Source organism: Schistocerca piceifrons, chromosome 9, assembly GCF_021461385.2.
Source record: "Schistocerca piceifrons isolate TAMUIC-IGC-003096 chromosome 9, iqSchPice1.1, whole genome shotgun sequence".
NCBI classification, from domain to species: Eukaryota; Metazoa; Arthropoda; class Insecta; order Orthoptera; family Acrididae; genus Schistocerca; species Schistocerca piceifrons.
Genome location: NC_060146.1, coordinates 105,205,677 through 105,213,661, shown reverse-complemented (window position 1 = coordinate 105,213,661; position 7,985 = coordinate 105,205,677). Strand labels below are relative to the sequence as shown.

At 43.6% G+C, this 7,985-nt stretch overlaps 1 pseudogene; it reads right to left on the bottom strand.

Moving 5' to 3' along the window:
* Positions 1-7,373: 7,373 nt before the first annotated feature.
* LOC124717457 lies at positions 7,374-7,491 on the bottom strand (annotated as a pseudogene).
* Between the last annotated feature and the right edge of the window lie 494 nt (positions 7,492-7,985).

Sequence of the window (7,985 nt, the reverse complement as noted above, 5' to 3'; positions counted from 1 at the left end):
AGTTAAATTAAATACGTAAATAGTGGGGATCGGCCGTGAGGCGTATCGAGATGCTGCGTGTAGTTGCGATAACGCTGTGTCCCGGATGGCACAGTGGTTACCGCACCTGCCCAGTAAGCATGAGATCCTGGATTCGAATCCCGGTCCGGTGCACATTTTCGCTCGTCGCCTCTGATTCCGCTTAATGCCTTGCTGCATCTGACAACAGTGTTCCCCCTTCAATTTATATACAGTTCAATTTTCGATTCACGTGTTGCATGATCGCGCTGCTAGAATTTTGTCATCGTAAAGGAGTGTTCTTCATATGTAGATGCAGAGGTGACTTTTTAAAGCCGAATACGGTTCTCTGTCAATGTAGAAAAGAGTACCGTAACTGTATTTCAAGCACATATAACATTTATTGTACAAGACGTGTGTGTGGTTTGAGGTTTTCGGGCGCTAAACAGCATGGTCATCAGCGCCCAAACGCATAGAAACAGGAACACATGCGGTGAAGGGACGGAGACGGACAGCGAACAAGGAGAACGGCTAAAAGACACAGATCTGACGCAGTTCCAAATCCTCACATACAGAAGCAAAACAAGAGCAGAAGAAACGCACTAAAAAAGGAAAGGAAACACAAGGAAAAGAGAACAGAAATCGAAGTGAAACAAGACATCTTTTTAAACAACAACATTAATGGGGATGTAATAAATAGGCAAATGTATTGATGTTTGTCACAAGTCGTGAATTCCATTCATAAATCTGTCCTGGGTAACAGTAATTTTTATAACTAGTTAATAAATCAAGCAACATTAGTATTTTAATCATAAAATTAAAGTAAAAGTTGGGCATTTACTCACACGAGAAAATATTATTGTCTTCTATTAAATCATGAACTATGAATTTTCATTATTTGAATGTTATTCTTACTCGTTGTTGTTAGCTGGCATATGGCGTTGTTGTGGCGAACATCAGTGCAGTTCTCCACTCCAGTCCATCTTGAGCGATCCTCTCCGTGTCCACTGCAGCTCATACCCATCCCCGCCAGCTCACTTCATTCAAGTTTTGATCTCCCGTTACAGTTTTAAACCCCCCCCCCCCATCTTCATATCTTAGTTTCGTGCAACGCCATATTAACTATTCCTGCCTCACCATGTGTCCTATTACCTAATCTGCCGTCTTTTGTAGTTGAGTAATTCATTTCTTTTCTCCCAGTTTCGACTGCGTACCTCTTCATTAGTTATCCGACCTACTCACCCAATCCTCAACATTCTTCTGTTGCACCATGTTTTAAAAACATAAAGTTTCTCACAAACGTTTCGCATAGTATATGACTCTAGAGCGGTGGCCCAGCGGTTCTAGGCGCTTCAGTTCGGAACCGCGCGACTACTACGGTGGCAGGTTCTAATCCTGCCTCGGGCATGGATGCGTGTGATGTCCTTTGGTTAGTTAGGTTTAAGTGGTTCTAAGCCTAGGGGACTGATGTCCTTATAAGTTAAGTCTCATAGTGCATACAGACACAAAACAAGGCAAACTTGATATTTGTCGACTTCAGTGCCAGCAACCACAAACTGGAAATAATGGTTTGAGTAAACCCTACGTATTTATCGGGGCAGAATCCAAACATACAATAAAACGGAGGGGGGCGGGGGATTCCCATTTGAAAATATGAAATTAACCCCGTCCAGACGGGAGGTGTTAGGAGGTGGCCATTTGTAGCACAGACAGATTTCCCCTTTGCTAATATTAACTCTTCGTCTAGAACATTTTTTGGTGCAGTGAGTCTTTTTGGAGGTATATAGTTGTCTCAAGTTAAAAGAAAATAGTATATTACTTGACAGTGACAGATACTGCAAGAGATACGGTGTAAATCACGATGCGATTTACTGTCAGAATTCCGACAGCACACCATCCTTCAGAGTACATTCAGCTTATTACTTCCTCCTACGTTACTTGTCGCGAAAACACTGGGAAGTCAAAATTATGGAGATGCGAGGTCACACGGAGGCGTCACTCCTGACTGCAACAAGAATGGTGGGGGTGGAGTGACGGTGGTACAATTAGAAGTATGTACCCTTTTTTGGAAATGCGCAAGTTGACGTAGATCTTCCACAAGTTGTTTATCATCCCTGTAAGAGTTACGTGATTCAGGACGAACGAGGTAGAAACAAGCTTGGCAGATCGCCAGCGACAGAGCGCCCCCTTAACAGGAGACTAAACTTGCGGCGACTCTATAACTCCAAGTTGTGCTGTCCGACATTGTGGCCAATGAAACATCAATTCGGAACTCGGCGACCGCAATTTATCATTTCCCGTCGACGGAACGCTGGGGCGCCATCCAGTACACTCCTTCTCGCTCGACCCAGTTCCTGCAGACAAGGAGAAATGATTCAGAACCACCTCCGATGACCGAGAATTTGTAGAGCGTACTTCTAATTACGACTGCTGCTTTTCGCTACTGCGTCTTCGCTGCGAAACCCTGTAAATCAAATATCTCTGCCTTGTAGAATGAGATTTTCACTCCGCAGCTGTGTGCGTGCTGATATGAAACTTCCTGGCACATTAAAACTGTGTGCCGGACCGAGACTCGAACTCGGGACCTTTGCCTTTCGCGGGCAAGTGCTCTACCAATTGAGCTACCCAAGCACGACTCACGACCCATCCTCACAGCTTTACTTTTGGAAGGTGGGAGACGAGGTACTGGCTGAAGTAAAGCTGTGAGGACGGGTCGTGAGTCGTGCTTGGGTAGCTCAGTTGGTAGAGCACTTGCCCGCGAAAGGCAATGGAAGGTGGGAGACGAGGTACTGGCTGAAGTAAAGCTGTGAGGACGGGTCGTGAGTCGTGCTTGGGTAGCTCAGTTGGTAGAGCACTTGCCCGCGAAAGGCAAAGGTCCCGAGTTCGCGTCTCGGTCCGGCACACAGTTTTAATCTGCCAGGAAGTTTCATCTCTGCCTTGTTATTACTCGATCTGAGCTGGATGTACAGTTAAGTAGTGTCGGATGGAGAAAAGCAGGCACATAACAACTAAAACAGATCTCAAAGCGAGATGCTTATAACAGTTTCCACAACGAAATTTTGTCTCGAAACCTGGCAGAAAATCCAAAAATATTCTGGTCATATGGGAAGTATGTTAGCGGCAAGAAACAATTAATGCCTTCCCTGCACGATAGCAATGGAGATACTATAGAAGACAGTGCTGCCAAAGCACAGTTACTAAACGCAGCCTTCCGAAATGCCTTCACAAAAGAAGACGAAGTAAATGTCACAGAATTCGAATCGAGAACAGCTGCCAACATGAGTAACGTAGAAGTAAATATCCTCGGAGTAGTGAAGCAGCTTAAACTACTTAATAAAAGCAAGTCTTCTGGTCCAGACTGTACAACAATTAGGTTCCTTTCGGAGTATGCTGAGGCATTAGCTCCATACCTAACAATAATATACAACCGTTGGCACGATGAAAGATACATAACCAAAGACTGGAAAGTTGCACGGGTCACACAAATATTCAAGACAAGTAGTAGGAGTAATCCACTAAATTACAGGCTCATATCGTTAGCGTCGATATGGAGCAGGATTTTGAAACATATATTGTGTTCGAACATCGTGAATTATCTCGAAGAAAACGGTCTATTGACACACAGTCAACATGGGTTTAGAAAACATCGTTCCTGTGAAACACGACTAGCTCTTTATTCACATGAAGTGCTGAGCGCTATTGACAAGGGATTTCAGATCGATTCCGTATTTCTGGATTTCCGGATGGCTTTTGACACTTACAACACAAACGGCTTGTAGTGAAATTGAGTGCTTATGGAATATCGTCTCAGTTATGTGACTGGATTTTTGATTTAGTGTCAGAGAGGACACAGTTCGTAGTAACTGACGGAAAGTTATCGAGTAAAACAGAAGTGATTTCAGGCGTTCCCCAAGGTATTGTTATAGGCCCTTTGCTTTTCCTTATCAATATAAACGATTTGGGCAACAATCTGAGCAGCCGTATTCTGTTGTTTGCAGATGACGCTGTGGTTTATCAACTAATAAAGTCATCAGAAGATAAAAACAAACTGAAAAACGATTCAGAAAAAATATCTGAATGGTACGAAAAGTGGCAGTTGACCCTAAATAACTAAAAGTGTGAGGTCATCCTCATTAGTGCTAAAAAGAACTCGTTAAACATCGATTACACGATAAATCAGTATAATCCAAAAGCCGTAAATTGAACTTTATACCTAGTATTACAATTACGAACAACTTAAACTGGAAAGAACTCATAGACAATGTTGTGGGGAAGGCTAACCAAAGACTGCGTTTTATTGGCAGGACACTTAGAAAATGTAACAGACCTATTAAGGAGACTGCCTACACTACGCTTGTCCGTCCTCTTTCAGAATACTGATGCGCGGTGTGGGATCCTTACCAGATAGGACTGACGGAGTACATCGAAAAAGTTCAAAGAAGGGCAGCACGTTTTGTATTATCGCGAAATATGGGAAAGAGTCTCACAGAAATGATACAGGATTTGGGCTGGACATCATTAAAAGAAAGACGTTGTTCGTTGCGAGGATCACTAACTTTCTCCTCCGAATGTGAAAATATTTTATTGACACCGACCTACATAGGTAGTAACGATCACCACGATAAAATAAGGGAAATCAGAGCTCGTACGGAAAGATATAGGTGTTCGTTCTTTCCGCGCGCTATACGAGATTGGAATAATAGAGAATTGTGAAGCTGGTTCGATGAAACGCTCTGCCAGGCACTTAAATGTGATTTGCAGAGTATCCATGTAGATGTAGATGTAGAGATGCGACAAGTCGCACCAAACAGCGTCTATATTACACGTGCAGTTTCACAAGTCCTATTAAAACTTGCAGACGTTCTAGAACTGTCTAATTATTAGGTTGGTGCATAAGTTTGTAGCGCTTTTGTTTCACGTGTTGGTATTCCGGCTCCTATCAGTTCTTTTTTTATTGATTAACGTTTTCATTTGTTGTTCGCTGTTGGTATCTGAGTTTACACATTGTCATTTGGGTATACTGAGTGGAGTTGTGGTCGGTAGAGGATGGGAAACCAAGTGGAGAAATCCGATAGGTTCATCTGTTTGAGTTCAGTAGGGGGGTGAAGGCAGCGGAGGTAGCCTTTCCACTGGACAGAGAACGGTAAGGAAATGGTTTTCTCGTTTTCATGAGGATGAGGATCGCTTTTCCAATACTGATTCTCCACGCTCAGGAAGAACTACGGGTTTTGGTGGAGGTCATTTAAAAGCATTTATCCGCAGTCACCCACGTCAGTGTACTCTAGAACTGACAAATGTGACGAACTATGATCATTTTACCATTATGAGACATTTGCATGCAATGGGGAAGCGTATGCGTCTCGTGGAACAATGATGATGTGGTGTACTACGAATTGCTTCCTCCAGGTTAACCGTCACTGCTGACAAATACTGTCAGAAACTGAGGCGTCTTGCAAACGTAAATGAAGAACGACGACCAGCAAGACTGCGTGGATTGATGTACTCCACTCGCGCCCGAATTCTGCTAGATCGGCAAAAAACACTATACAAGAGTTGGCATGGGAACTCATTGCGCAGCCGCCTTACTCACCTGATCTTGCGCCATCAGATTTTCAGCTTTTCCGGTCTCTGTCGAACAACATTCAAGGAACTTACTTTCCGGATGAAAATCCGTTCCGAACATGGCTGGACGAGTTCTTCGCCTCAAAACCACGTGATCTCTGCAGCCGAGTAACCTGAAATTACCCCAGCGTTGGAGGACTGTTCTAAGGAGTGAAGGAGAATATATTTTTGATGAATAATGTCTGTTATGTCTACCTGTTTTGTTTATTAAACTTACGGAAAAAGGCTACGAGGTTACGCACCAGCCTAATAGAATAATAAGGAACCAATCCCCGGAAATGTAAATCTGAAGAATCGACGACTTCCAAATGTCTCGCTTTTATCACTAGGTTGGGATTTGCTACGAAAGATGGAAATTTATTAAAAATATGACCGTGAAGACGGACTATGTGACACAGAGTTATAACTAAACTTCAGTACGCTCGGTAATACTATGCCACTTTCATGTTCTCGTACTGACAGTTCCTAATTAGAATGAAATCATAGCCGCGCGGGATTAGCCGAGGCCCGCATCTCGTGGTCGTGCGGTAGCGTTCTCGCTTCCCACGCCCGGGTTCGATTCCCGGCGGGGTCAGGGATTTTCTCTGCCTCGTGAGGGCTGGGTGTTGTGTGCTGTCCTTAGGTTAGTTAGGTTTAAGTAGTTCTAAGTTCTAGGGGACTTATGACCACAGCAGTTGAGTCCCATAGTGCTCAGAGCCATTTGAACCATTTTGATTAGCCGAGCGGTCTCGGCCTGAAGTCATGGACTGCGCGGCTGCTCCCGGCGGAGGTTCGAGTCCTCCCTCGGGCATGGGTGTGTGAGTTTGCCCTTAAGATAATTTAGGTTCAGTTGTGTGTAAGCTTAGGGACTGATGACCTTAGAAGTTAAGTCCCATAAGATTTTTTTTAAAAAAAGGGAAATCATTTCGCAGTGACAAATGAAAAGTTGATACAAAGTAGATAACGATGTGTGACACTTCACTACTTGATCACGTAATAATCTAGTAACGTGACAACTGGAGTAATCATTCACAGTGCCATATACATAGGTTCAAATTCATTCAAGGATTAATCAAAATAACAACTTACAGAGATAAAATACTGTGTTTACTGAACTGAATGGTTTACTGCAATGGCTGAAAGAGCACCCTCGTTATAAATCTTTATACTCCAATGCCCAAATAATTTGTGACGGAAGGTTGTGAAACTAGTTCAGAAAAGAAATCAGCTGTTTACACTCATTTTAATTCAATAATTTCGGAATGTGAACACAAACTGTTCGTGAGAACAAGTAAATATCACTCAACTAGATTGTCGCTATGATCCAGCTGTTCAGTGGCAGATACATTATTTCCATATCCTTCCTTCATTTCCTTTACGGCCATGTAATGTTAACTATTGCTGATGGGCACATCTCTTCTTGTAGTATATAGAGTCACGTTATAAATATTCCTCCACATGTATTTCGTCGGTCATCACATAAGACTCACAGTAGCACAGAGTACACGCCATTGCCACAAACAACTGACTGCCACAGGCTACTATCAAACTAATAATAAAACTAAACTATTTCCGAACTGGCCTTGGAAGGCCCAACAGTACCGACCGGCCGCCGTGTCATCCTCATTCCACAGGCGTCACTGGATGCGGATATGGAGGTGCATGTGGTCAGCACACCGCTCTCCCGGCCGTATGTCAGTTTGCGAGACCTGAGCCGCTACTTCTCAATCAAGTATCTCCTCAGTTTGCCTCGCAAGGGCTAAGTGCACCCCGCTTGCCAACAGCGCTCGGCAGACCGGATGGTCGCCCATTCAACTGCTAGCCCAGCCCGACAGCGCTTAACTTTCGTGATCTGACGGGAACCGGTGTTACCACTGCGGCAAGGCCGTTGGCAATACTCCCAAAGTTATTACGACAAAATAAGGTTCTCCATAAATAGAGTAGCTCTCATATAAGGACACTAATATTTCACATACTTTTGTTTCTTGTTAACAACGGTTCTACATTTCAGTATAGTTTAATTTCTGAAATAACTGAGTACACAAATAACATTATCTGCAAATGCCCTGCCTCCGGGAGGGGACTGCCAAGGGGGAGGTTACCATGAGAAAAAGATTGAATAATCTACGAAAGGATAACGTTCTACGAGTCGGGGCGTGGAATGTCAGAAGCTTGAACGTGGTAGGGAAACTAGAAAATCTGAAAAGGGAAATGCAAAGGCTCAATCTAGATATAGTAGGGGTCAGTGAAGGGAAGTGAAGTGGAAGGAAGACAAGGATTTCTGGTCAGATGAGTATCGGGTAATATCAACAGCAGCAGAAAATGGTATAACAGGTGTAGGATTCGTTATGAATAGGAAGGTAGGGCAGAGGGTGTGTTACTGTGAA